Here is a 13888-nt window from a genome sequence, read left to right as displayed (position 1 = left end):
TGAACTCAAGACCAACTTCATCAGCATGCTACCCCATTTCCATGGGATGGCTAATGAGGATGCATATCTCTTCCTTAGGGAATTTGAGGAGGTCTGTGTTCTAATTAAGGTCCAGAATTTGACTGATGATACAGTTAGGCTTAGGTTTATACCCTTTGCCCTGAAAGACCAGGCCAAGAAGTGGCTCTATGGACTGCCAACAAACTCCATTAATACATGGGATGAGTTCACCATTGTCTTTTTGAGAAAATTCTTCCCTCTTCACAAGACCAATAAGCTTAAAAGTGACATCCTCCAGTTCAGGCAGAAACCACATGAGTCATTTTCTAAATTAATGGAAAGATTCAAGGACCTCCTCTTAGAATGCCCTCACCATGGTTTTGACTTGTGGCAGCTATGCCAAATTATTTATGAGGGTATTGATTATCAGACCAAGCAACTTGTAAAGTCTATGTGTCCAGCAGGCTTTACTTCTTTTTCTGAGGAGAATGATGCATGGACATTCTTAACCAATTTGGCTGATAAGACTAGGGAATGGGAATCTTCCCAAGAGGCTGAAAGGACCACTAAGGGGTATCTCATTGAGGGTATGCCAGCTAAGGAGGCCAAACTTGATAGCCTCATAAAACGGTTGGAGTCCATAGTTCTTAAAGAGTCTATACCAGTTAATCCGGTCAACCAGGTCAACCATATGTCGGTATGCAGTTGGTGCCAAACCCCTGGACACCTTTCTGAGGAATGCCCCAACACCTTGGTGGGCAATTCCAGCACTGAGAATGTAAGTGCTCTCTACCAAAATAACCCATATAGCAATACTTACAATCCAGGATGGAGAAATCACCCCAATTTCTCATGGAATCAAGGGAACCAAGCAGGCCCATCCAACTTTAACCATTAAGGCCAGGTTGGTGCCCAAAGGACCAACTATGCACCACAAAGCCAAGGAATGTCTCCTAATCCCTTTCCCCCTCGTCCTCATCCAGGACCTTCTATTAATTCTGCTAGGCCTCCTCTCCTTGCACCTTATCAGCAACCCCCAGGGTTTACCAATATAGGAGAGGCAACAAGACTGAATGAGATGGACAACAAGATAGCTCTTCTCATGACAAGCCACAATAACATGGAAAAACAACTCACCCAGCTTGTCACAATCCTGCATGAGAGGGAAACAGGAAAGTTACCTAGCCAGCCTGAGCCAAATCCTAGGCATCAGGTTCATATTCAGCAAGGTACCCAAGCTCCTCCAACCAATGTTGCACAAGGCCAACAGCACCAAGGGCCCTCTAGACAGGTAAATGTTGTTTATGCTTTAAGGAGTGGCCGTGAGTATCAACAGGCTAGTGCACCTCAATCTTTATCATCTCATACTCCTGTTGACTCTCCCCCTTCTGAAGAGGCCATTGAAGTGCCTACAGTTTCAGGTTCGTCTGATGAACCTAAAGATATACCAGATGATTTGGTTGAGGAAACCAAAGAGGATTCTGTTGAGAAAGTTAAAAAGACCAACCCTAAAAGAATTTATACCCCGCCTGCCCCTTTCCCAAATAGGTTGGTTAGCAAGAAGTCTCCTTCTATGGAGAAGATATTGGATGTGTTCAAACAGATTCAGGTGAATATCCCCTTGTTGGATGCTATTACCCAGATCCCTGCTTATGCTAAAGTCCTCAAAGACTTATGCACCCAAAAGCGGACCAACAATGTGCCCAAAAAGGCATTCTTGGCTGCTAACATTAGTTCTCTAATCTCACAGCCAGTAGCAGCCAAGCATAAGGATCCGGGAAGCCCCACCATCTCTTGCACTATAGGCCATACTACTATTGATCATGCCTTATTGGACCTTGGTGCAAGTGTGAACTTCTTACCCTTTCATGTCTACCAACAATTGGGATTGGGAGAACTGAAACCGACCAAAATTACTCTTCAACTTGCAGATCGGTCGGTTAAAGTTCCTAAGGGAATAATTGAGGATGTCCTGTTGAAGGTTGGGGAATTTATTTTTCCTGTAGATTTTTTTATTTTAGATACCCAACCCACTGCCAACTTCAAGGACCAAATCCCAATCATATTGGGTAGACCATTCCTAGCTACCAGTAATGCTTTAATCAATTGCAGGAATGGTCTCATGAAATTATCTTTTGGCAATACTTCTGTTGACTTCAATGTGTTTAGGTTGGGCAAGCAGCCTGACATGGATGAAGAGGTGCATATGCTTCAAGGATTTCCCGATGATATTGATACGTTCTTTGAGATTGATTTTGATTCGGGATTTCAAGAATGTATGCAAGAATTGGAGGGTGTTGATGATACTCCCTTATATGAGGTCTGGAGCATCCAACCACCTTTGGAGCCCCTTGGACCCCTACCCACTTCCATTCCCAAATCCTCTATTATTGAGCCCCCCACATTAGAGTTGAAGGCATTGCCCTCCAACCTCAAGTATGTCTTCTTAGGACATGATCATACTCTTCCTATTATTATTGCTTCTGATTTGACTTCTATTTAGGAAGAAGAGTTGATTAAGCTTCTAAAGGACAATAAGGAAGCCATAGGTTGGACCATGTCTGACATCAAAGGTATTAGCCCCTCCATTGTTCAACATCATATACATCTGATGGAGAGTTCCACACCTTCTAGGGAACCCCAAAGGAGGGCTAATCCTGTGATGAAAGAGGCAATCAAGAAAGAGATCCTAAAATGCTTGGATCATGACATCATTTATCCTATTTCTGATAGCCAATGGGTGAGTCCTGTGCAGGTTGTGCCTAAGAAAGGAGGAGTCACTGTAGTTGAGAATGCTAATAATGAGTTGATTCCAACCCGTATCCAAACAGGATGGAGAGTGTGCATTGACTATAGGAAATTGAATGCGGCAACTTGGAAGGACCACTTCCCCTTACCTTTTATTGATCAGATGTTAGAGAGACTAGCTGGCCATGAATATTATTGTTTTCTTGATGGTTATGTAGGCTATAACCAAATTTCTATTGCTCTAGAGGACCAACACAAGACCACTTTCACATGCCCTTATGGAACCTTTGCTTACCGGCGTATGCCTTTTGGGCTTTACAATGCCCCTGCTACATTCCAAAGGTGCATGATGAGTATCTTTTTTGATATGATAGAGCACTTCCTAGAGGTGTTTATGGATGATTTTTCTATTCACGGCTCTACTTTTTCTAATTGCTTGCATCATCTCTCTTTGGTTCTTAAAAGATGCATAGAAAAGAACTTGGTCCTGAATTGGGAGAAGTGCCACTTCATGGTAAAGCAAGGTATAGTTCTTGGTCACATTGTGTCCAAAGAAGGGATCAAGGTTGATAGATCTAAGGTGGACCTTATAGCCAATTTACCACCACCCAAGAGTGTGAAGGACATTCGATCTTTTCTTGGCCATGCAGGTTTTTATAGAAGATTCATCAAGGACTTTAGCCAGATAGCTAGACCTCTCACCTCTCTTTTGGCAAAGGACTGCCCATTTGATTTCTCTTCTGAGTGTCATGATAGTTTTGAGCAATTGAAAAGAGCGTTGACTTCAGCCCCCATTATTCAAGCTCCAATTTGGACAGTTTCATTGGAACTTATGTGTGATGCCTCTGATTTTGCTATAGGGGCTGTTCTTGGGCAAAGAATCAATAAATTGCCCCATGTGATTTATTATGCAAATAGGACTCTTAATGATGCACAGCTTAATTATACCACCACTGAGAAAGAATTTTTAGCTGTTGTGTTTGCTTTAGAGAAGTTTAGGCCCTACTTGGTTGGATCACATGTGATTGTTTATACTGACCATGCAGCTATCAAATATCTTGTGCAGAAGAAAGATGCCAAGGCTCACCTCATTAGGTGGGTCCTTTTGTTACAAGAATTTGATCTTGAAATTAGGGATAAGAAAGGGTGTGAAAATTTGGTTGCAGACCATCTATCCCGGCTGCCTAATTCCTTGACTGTTGATTCTCTAGTCAACGAGAATTTTTCTGATGAGTATCTGATGGCAGTGTCTAGTGAACCTTGGTTTGCTGACATTGTTAATTATCTGGTTACGGGTGTGACACCTGCACATTGGTCCACCCAAGATAAGAATCGTTTCTTTTCACAAGTTAAGTATTTCTTTTGGGATGATCCTTATCTTTTTAAGACTTGCCCGGATCAAGTAATCCGGAGATGTGTCCCTGATCATGAGCAACAATCTGTCTTATCTTTTTGCCATGATCAGGCTTGTGGAGGCCATTTTGGGCCTAATAAGACTGCGGCCAAAGTTTTACAGTGTGAATTTTATTGGCCTAGTCTGTTTAAAGACGCTTTTACTTATTGCAGGGCATGTTCTTCATGCCAATCCTTAGGGCGTCTTACTAAGAGAAATATGATGCCCCTCAACCCAATTCTGGTGGTTGAGGTGTTTGATGTATGGGGTATTGATTTCATAGGGCCTTTCCCTAACTCTTTTGGTAACCTGTACATATTACTTGCTGTGGACTATGTGTCCAAATGGATTGAGGCAGTTGCTTGTAAGACCAATGACCACAAGGTGGTTGTGAAATTTCTGAAGGAAAACATCTTCTCCCGTTTTGGTACTCCCCGGGCTCTCATTAGTGATCGGGGCAAGCATTTTTGTAATCGGCCTTTTGAGGCCCTCATGAAAAAGTATGGTGTCGTCCATAAGTTGGCCACACCCTACCATCCCCAGACTAGTGGCCAGGTTGAGGTTTCAAATAGGCAGATCAAGCAAATTCTTGAGAAAACCATCAACCCGAACCGCAAGGATTGGTCTAACCGATTGGTAGATGCGTTGTGGGCCCATAGGACAGCCTTCAAGACCGATCTTGGTCAATCTCCGTGCACTGCCGGTGTATGGAAAGGCATGTCACTTACCTGTAGAGATTGAGCACAAGGCCTTTTGGGCTATCAAGAAGCTTAACTTTGACCTACGCCGCAGTGCCCATAGGAAACTCCAACTATCTGAGTTGGAAGAGCTTAGGAATGAGGCATATGAGAATGCCCGAATTTACAAGGAAAAAACCAAGGCTTTCCATGATAGGCACATTTTGAGAAAATCTTTTGAGGTAGGCCAGAATGTTTTGTTGTACAATTCTCGTTTGCATATCTTTCCAGGTAAGCTGCGTTCTAGATGGGATGGGCCCTATATTGTTCAAAAAATTTATCCTCATGGGGCTGTTGAAGTCCTCAATCCAAGTACAGGAGCTACTTTCAAGGTCAATGGCCAAAGATTGAAGCCGTACATAGAGATGCCTACTCTAGTTGACGAAGAGGTCATGAATCTCCATGAGCCTCTTTACCTTGACCCCTGATATCCTGGTATGTATCCCCTCCCTTATCCTTATTCTTTCTTTTCTGCATGCATTGAGGACACTGCATGAATTAAGTGTGGGGGGGGGGTGTTGGACTTTAATTGTGAATTTTGTGAATTTTGAATTTTGTGAATTTTGATTGTGGCGATAGTTTTTGGGTATGTGCATAAGTCTCTTCGATTTGCAAAGCGAGAGTGAGAGGGAATTAGGTGCCCTCCTAGCATGCGAAATAATAAAAAAATCCCTTTTCAAGGATGGTAGTTGGTTTGTATCCGGTGATGGGGATTGAGTTTGAAAATATGAGTGCTACTTCATGTGATGGTTAGATTCCTCTATGTGTTTATGGACCCCTTTGATCTTTTGGCTAGTAGTTGAGACCAATTTGTTTGTGGCAAGGCAAGGCATGAAAGTGGAAAGTGAATGAAAAAAAAAAAAAAAAAAAAAACAAGGAACAGAAAAGAAAGTGGAATTCCTTAGGATTAGACAGGGCACTGTGCCTCATGAAGCAGGGTGACTTGATCGAAATTCCTTGGAAGGAAACTCAAAAAAAAAAAAAAAAACTCTTGCATCAATGTCTCAATGTCTTATGGATATATGCAAAAAGCGAAGCTACCAAGTATTTGGGTGTCTCGTGTATGCTCCATCATGTCATTCAGAGAAGAGAGTGGAGTAGAAATAGAGTTTGTGGTTGAGAAAGAAAAAAAACTTTTGCCTTAATGCCTGAAAAAAAAAAAAAAAGTATGGTCAACAATACTCAATGCCTAAGTCTTTGGTTCCATCGATGCTATGGGGGGTTTACTTGAAGATGAGTAGTGTTCAGAAAATATGAGGAGATCCCTTGAACTTGATGCATGCTTGTTACATGAATTGATGTGGGGTGATAAAATTCAAGTGTGGGGGAACCTTTGGCTCCTTGATCATTAGTTGAACACTTTTTGCGATTATGTGCACTGTCCTACTTATGCCATGATTAAAATTTGCAACATTTATTTACAATTGAATTTTGGGTGTATATTCACTGTAAACACCCACGAGACACAACTCGTCCACTAGGGGTAACCTAGGGGTTTAAAGGCTTGTTGCACATGCTAAGTGCAACCGTGATTCCTACGAAAGTGAGTTAGGATTTTCTGCATTCTAGGTTAGTTTTTGTTTTTGCTTTACTTGAGGACAAGTAACGTTCAAGTGTGGGGGAATCTGATGAGCACATTTATGTGTGAAATTTTAGGGCATAAATTATACATTTTACCACATTGGACAGAGTTACTCGGTGCTTTCTTGTGTTTTTCAGGGTTTAGGTGAATTCTTGTGAAAATGAAGGAGATGATGCTAAGGAGATGTTTTTAAGCTTTTTAAAAGTGTAAATGGATGCATAGCCCATCGAGTCAGCTTCGTAATGGTTCAAACGGCACTTAATTCCGAGTTGAAACGAAGAAGTTATGGCCGTTTCCGTAACGACGCGTGAAAATGGTCTGCAGGGGTTTATTTATAATTATTGACAATCGGATGGGGACAAAGTGAAACGGAAGTTTGGATTTTAGGGGCCTTAATGAAATTATCAGAAGTTACTTTACTGTACCCGAAAGATTCCATTTGGAGGGCTCTGGACAGTCCAACTTCAACTTGAGATATCTTGGGCTCCCCAACTCCGAATTGGATGAAATTTGGGTCTATTTTGTGTGATTTTTTGCAAGGAACACAATGGTGAGACCTATATAAGCACCCCATGCTCCACGTTTTCTGAAGGATAGAATGGGTATTTTATTTATTCTTGAAGGAATCCTAGTCATCACCCTTACTCTCTCTCTCCTCCAACTTCTCAAGGGCACTTCTGAAATTCTACTTGGGATAGATTTATATTTTCTCATCTATGGAAGGTTGAAAAATCAAAGATGCTTTGATTTTATTGCTTGGAGAAGATATCTACAAAGGAAAGGAAGCACTTGTTAAAATTGGAAGTTTATTTTTCTAGAAATAGAAGGTCTATGTAAACAATCTTCTCTTCTTCTTCTTTCTATTTTTTTTCTTTTTTCTTAGGATTCAAGGCATTGTAAAAGAGGAAAGAGAAGAGAATATTCTCTTTTCTTAGGGAATATTTCTCCTACACTTCCATCTTCTCTCTTCTCCTCTCTTCCACCTATAAATACCCCCTACCTCTCTTGTAAAAATTTGCTCATTCACTTAGTGAAATTTCTTCTCTTCTTCTCCTTCTAATTTGTGATTTTTGGCTTTTCTAAGTTCTAGTTTGCTTTTATAATTTTTAGTTAATGCTTATAATAGGTTTAGTTTATGCTTTAATTTCAATTTAAGTCTTCAATTGGGTTGTAATTTCTTAATTCTAGTTTAGGTTTTAAGCCTTCTAGTCTAAGTTCTTAAGTTGATGACAAGACTTGAAGATTTAGAAGAGGAGGCCATGGTAAGTTTATGCAAGTATTCAAGCTTTTCATTTACATTCATGCAAGCACATCCAGGTTTTACTATCTAAACTCTCAATCTCATTCTCCGTCCCCTCTATCTCTCTCTATCTTCTTCTTCTTCCCCCTCTATTTCTTTTATTTTAATTTTATATGGTTGTGGTTTATGGATACATTTTTATTCCCTTATTTCTTTCTATGTGGTTAGTATGTGTGGCTGCATTTTTATTCCTTTCAATTCGCTTTAGTTTGATAGGTTAGATGCTCATGTGTTAGGACGCCGATTTAATCCCTTAATTTTGTTAGATGCTTATGAGTTAGGATGCATTGATTTTTGTTAGTTTAATTTAACACTTTAATTTGGTTCATTTTGCATTACTTTTAAGTTAGTTAAATAGAGTGGTGTATATCTCCTCGTGTTCGACCCGTAGCTACGATTGACCCGTACGCTTGCGGTTTTATTTTAACTCAAACAGTCATCATGCCATTAAAGTAGTTGATATGGTCATTAAGGTCGGTGGTACCACTGTAGAGTTCAAAGGTAGGTAACCTGAACCTGGATGGCAGTGAGGCTGACATGATCTCTTCTGAGAAGGGGTGTTGTCCAGGGATTGAATGTGTCTCACCTTTGGTTTGGTTCTTCAACCCTTCCAGTTTCTCGTCCAACTCTCAGAGTCTCTTGTCTAACTCTTCATCCCGTGCTTGTTCCCCATGCCTTGCTGGTCGTTCGCTGCGAGCTCATTCGCGTCCTCTCCTGGAAGTCCCTTCCCGTCTCGACTGTTGGTGAGATGGTGAAGGGTCACGTCGTGACGAATCTTTTCTTGACCGTGAGGGGCTTCCTTCACGGTAAGTCTGGCTTCGCTCTAGTACATGACTTCCTTCTAGTCGACCATCAAACACCGACCTTCGCATGGACCCATTAGGGATAGGTACCCCGGATTGGTGTGATGGTGTTCTTCCTCGGTCTGACCGTGCTGGGAGGTCTGCCATTCTCCTTAGATGTTGGGAGAGTTCTCCCTATTACCTAGTGTGCCCTCTGGATCTGTCACCACTGGGAGGTGGTCTCCTAGGGCTTCACTCTCGCCTTTGCTGTTGCCTACGACGATGGGTGACCACTTTCTGCCTTAGATATTCGCGGAAGAGTCGTTTGTCATCGAGGACCTGACGTTGCAGGTCGTTGATCTGACCTACGGTCGCTGGTGCATTGGGATCAGGTACTAGTTCCATGATGCCTTCAGCGGCTGCTTCGGGGTTGAGGTTGACTCCCTCAACCTGTTGGCTCTCTAGGACCTCCCTCTCCTGAGAGACATGGTCTGTGGCTTTGTGACGTGAGCTCTCTGGATGAGGTGATCCATTCCCCTCCCTCGGGGCATTGTTGGTGGAGGGAACGGTCTCCCTGCGTGCCATGATTAATCAGTGATGGAAACAAGCTAGTAGAGGTGATGGCTAGCATCGTTCCCACAGACGGCGCCAATCTATTGTGTCAAGAAATCGCTTAGCGGTCCTTCAAGTGCCATAACCTGCAAAAGACCCTGGGGTGACAAAGGAGAACTGGTGTGGTTCCGGCCTAGGACTCTTCGATGCCTAAGTTAGATCTCTTTGAGCAAATAGATGAATAGTAGTATTCAATATGAGTTAAGATGTCCCCGATGGGGTTATGTACCTTCCCTTTTATAGGAGTATATGGTGGTGTGGAGAGTCCCAGTAGGTGTGGAGTGATCTTCATAGTTGATAGAGTCCCTGGGTAGCAGGGCTTGTTCCTGATTGGCTGTCTTCCTGAGAGATGTAGTGTCCTTGATAGACTAGGTAGTTGTCTTCCCGAGAGATGTAGTGTCCTTAATGGACTAGGTAGTTGTCTTCCTTAGAGACGTAGTGTCCCAGTAGGGTTACCTTCCCGTGAGACGTAGTGTCCCAGTAGGGTTGTCGTGCTTGATGAATGGACCCTTCTTTGTAATGGATAAGGTCCTTGGTGTTTGAGTCTGTCAGGACTACGTGACTGGTAGGCGGTGGCCTAGAGTCCTTGTGATGGTGCATGTCTTGTTGATGGCGACCGTGATACCTTGTTCTTAGATTAGGGTCTACACCTGTGCTTGTCCAAGGTCACACTCGGAGGGTGGTCATGCGGATGGCCGTCCGTGGAGGGTGATCATGCGGATGGCCGTCCTCGGAGGGTGATCATACGGATGGCCATCCGTGGAGGGTGATCATGCGGATGGGCGTCCGTGGAGGGTCATTCGCACCCGTGCCCGGTTTGGATCGAGTCCATCCTTGGTTCGCCGGTTTAGTTCTGGTCTGGTCCTGGGAGGGTCTTCTTTCCTAATTTAGGACACGTGGCTGCCCCTGATTGATTGGTGTGAATTTGGGTTTATCAGACACATCAAGGTAATTAAGTATTCTGTTCTTTTCAAGGGAAAAAAAAAAACAAAACACATCTCTTCATTCAAAGAACAGAATCATTTACATCATAAATGAGAACCTGAAACAAAGTAATTGCTGTCAGTAGAATAGCATGTGCTGAGAAAGCCACATCATTTGCAGCGACTGGGATCATCTGCGAACAAGAAAGCAACCACCAAGAAATCAGTGAACAATCACACACACGAACACATACAAAAAAACCCTTGAACACATAAATCGACCACCGTCTGATACAATAAAAAAAGCAAAATCTTAAGCAAGTAGAAACAGAAGCTTGAACCAGTAAGACCTCTCAATAGAGAAATAAGAGAAAAGCAGATTAAAAGCTTTAACTTTCAGATGGTCAGGATTTTTTATTGAACCAAAAAAAAATTATTTGGAGGGGGGGGGGGGGGGAAGGGGGGAATTGTTTCGTCAAATTGGCACCACCACAGTCTTAATGCCACTTTAAAGGTCTAAGGTATATCGCCGGATGTTTTCTCACTGAGGATGTCACACCCCAAAACCACCCCCTAGGAGGATTGGGTAGGTGACCCGAATTGCATAACGGCAATCCGCCCAATCCCACTGATCTAGAAGCAGTGCTTACAATCATGCGATCATGGAACCATATCCACATCTTAACGATAAGTAAGATCAGAGTAATGCAGGACATCTACAATTTAAAAGTAAAAAGGAAACATAGCGATATGGGAAATGGTGATAATATATACATAATAAGTCTTGTTTGATACATCTCCCGGGCATGCACAACCCACAACAAAGAAACAAAAGCTAATAAGAGCAATACTACATACAAAAATATATACAGGGCAAGCATTCTCAGCCCCAACAAGGAAAATAAAAGAAAACTACAATAACCAAGTCAAAATGGGGATAAGTCTAGAAAAACCAAAAGAAGTCCCCAATCAAAACATCACATGCATGCTTTAATGGTCTTCATCCGCAATGACCACCGAGAACGTACGCAGAATCGGTATAACCTTCGTCGGGGTCCACAGCAACATCGTCATAACAACCAAAACTCTCCTCCTCGAGATAGCTCGCCATGCCACAGCAGCATCCACCTATAGGATCATCTAAGAAGAGAGCAATATATAACAGAGTGTGAGCCCCATCGAGCTCGTGAGCAAATAACTTCCATCATGCATGCATATGCAATCACAATCCACAGTTCATATGATCTACATGATATGCAAGTCCCGATTCTTTATTATTAGCCACCTAGCAATACAAATAAGTCAGGTCTGTGCTACTACAATCCCCAATAAGTGTATCCCTGGTGCGGGCTTGGTTACCCCTTCCCGTGATACACCCATTGAGTTGTCGGAGAGCACCAATCAGCCCCAGCGCACTAGTCTTGGTCAGCCCGACCAGCCCTCTGTGATTATCCAGGGGGACAACTATTTCTTCCCTCATGCACCATTCTGGTGTTCTTTTATTTCTTTTCTTTTTTTCACTCCCTGATAATTGTCCACACAGGCATCCAGCACCTTAACCCCTGCTGGCAAGGGTGCGTAGCACTGGTGATGAAACTCTAGCCCCATATCTATATGGCATTGTATGAGTCCAGCGGTATCAACCGTACCCCATAATATAGGCTACCACAGGCCCCATTTCCAAGCCGAGTACGGCATCTAGTCTAGCAATCACAACCATCATATAGAATTCACAGTGTTGATCAACAACAGTCATTATGCAGTGATTTAAGTAACTTAAATTATAAGTAAATAACACAGCATTCATGATTCAATTATTAATAGCCGGCATCAGATCATAATTACATTTGCACATATGATAGTATTATTCACTCACCAATACTTGGTTCTAGGTACTCAATCACAAATTCAGTCCCAGCAGTTGTCTGGTTGTTGTCCTAGAGCACAGGATCAAGTCCTAGATGTAAATCACAAGTTGTCATGTTAAGTTATCAATCTGTCATTAGAAGTCCTAGGGTTACCCTAATCTTATTGGGTTGACCCGGAGTTCAATTGGTTCACTCTTGGACTCACTGAGCCTTACACCGGGCCTTAGGTCATGTTTCGGTGCATGGACCAGTGCTAGGGCACAGGGGCAAATTGGTCATTTATAATACCAGTACCTGCCATTAGGTCAGAACATGGTCAAAGTGTTGTCCATAGCTTGTCTGTGCTGTAGGACCAAGCACAGCAGTGATTCAATCACAAGCGGGACCCGCTAGGGTTCTGAAACATTTCTAAAAAAGAACAGATGTAAGGGCTTTTTGGTAATTTCCAACCTTACCACAGTGTCCAGGGGGTATGTGGGTAAAATCCCCCAGGTCTGTCCAACATTCCAGCCAAATTCCCTTCACTGGGCATTGGCTCTGGGCGATGTCTGCATCACCCAGTGCATCGCCCAGTGCCTGTAGAATCGATACAGGCTGAGTTTCCAAGGCTGGGCTTGCATGGTTGGGCTCACACCTGATCCTCTGCATGTTTAGGGATTTAGGTAGCCCCAGTGATGGTCTACATCATGGTCCAATTGGTTTCTCCATCAGGGTTCCAGTCAGGCTGACTCTGGTTGCCCAAATAACCCAGATGAATAGTGTTTAGGGTTTTGGTTAGACTTGGAATTCAGTTCTAGCCTTGTACAGAGCTGGGATCACCTGAAACAAGGGGGCTTGAGGTTGTACCCATCTAGGGTTAGGGTTGTACAGCCTTAGCCAGCTCTTAGGGTTCCAAAACACTGACCAATAGGGCCATCTGGCAGTGCAGGTGGGCACAGCCAGGTTTTGGCCATGGCAACAGCATAAATGCCTAATGAAAAGTGATAAAATTCATAGATCTCCCATGCTCTATGCATGTATGGCAGATCTGGAGCCAGACTGGGCAAACCCTAGCTTGTCTGCGCTGGCCAGGGTTGCAAAGCACAGCAAGAATAGAGAAAGAATAGGTACAGTAGGTATGGGGGTGGTTCTTTACATGAATACTGCTGTAGGTGAGCTCGGATCAGCCTGAGATGGGTTGCTGCAGCTCCTTCTCCTACTTCTCCCTTCTTCCTTCTCTTCTTCCTCTCCTTTCTCTCTCTTTTCTCTTTTGGATTCAGATCTGCCAAGGGCTCTAAAATGAGCCCAAGACCTCCTATTTATAAGCCAAGGCCATCTAAGGCCTGTTTGCCTTCAGTCCCTCTTTTAAAAACTGATTTTTGGAACTGATTCTGTTTAGTTCAGGGTTCACTGGTGGGGTCCACACAAAACTAGGGGTATGAGATGGTCCCTCAGACTCCCCTCTATCAGTGGAGGGTGTCCATGGTCATGTTGGGTGGTTCCCACATTTATAATAATTAAAAATATGCAAAAACAGCCACTAGGCGATATCTCTGGGCCTTGCTGCATCGCCCAGAGAATTCCAGCAACAGAATTCAAAGGGGAACAGCACAGGGGTTTGACCCTGGGTTAGGGTATTGTCCCCATATGCCCATTATGGGTTTTTACATGATTTTCTAGAGGTGGGTCCCACCACTTTAAGGAGGAAAGAGAATACCTGGGGTTCAATCCATACATCAGGCTATGAGCTGTGCAAGTACATGGGTCTGCTATCCATCTTCTGACAGGTATATAGGGAAACTTGTTCAAAGCATTCTCATTGATCTCATTGAGTGGAGTGATGCTCCACAGTGATCCTGGTTACCTGATCAGGGGTTCCTATCCTTGAACCAAAATTCCAACTTGTCAGAGGTAGGGTTTGACATTTCTCCCCACCTTATAAAAATTTCGTCCTCGAAATTTGC

The 13888-nt window shown here is 43.1% G+C and overlaps 1 non-coding gene across 1 annotated transcript; it reads right to left on the bottom strand.

Moving 5' to 3' along the window:
* Nucleotides 1-274: 274 nt before the first annotated feature.
* LOC122666361 lies at nt 275-381 on the bottom strand. The gene has a single exon (XR_006333554.1). It is a non-coding gene; the product is annotated as a small nucleolar RNA R71 (small nucleolar RNA).
* Nucleotides 382-13888: the final 13507 nt, after the last annotated feature.

The sequence above is a fragment of the Telopea speciosissima genome, chromosome 6, assembly GCF_018873765.1.
Source record: "Telopea speciosissima isolate NSW1024214 ecotype Mountain lineage chromosome 6, Tspe_v1, whole genome shotgun sequence".
NCBI lineage: Eukaryota > Viridiplantae > Streptophyta > Magnoliopsida > Proteales > Proteaceae > Telopea > Telopea speciosissima.
This window is presented reverse-complemented; position numbering and strand designations above follow the sequence as displayed.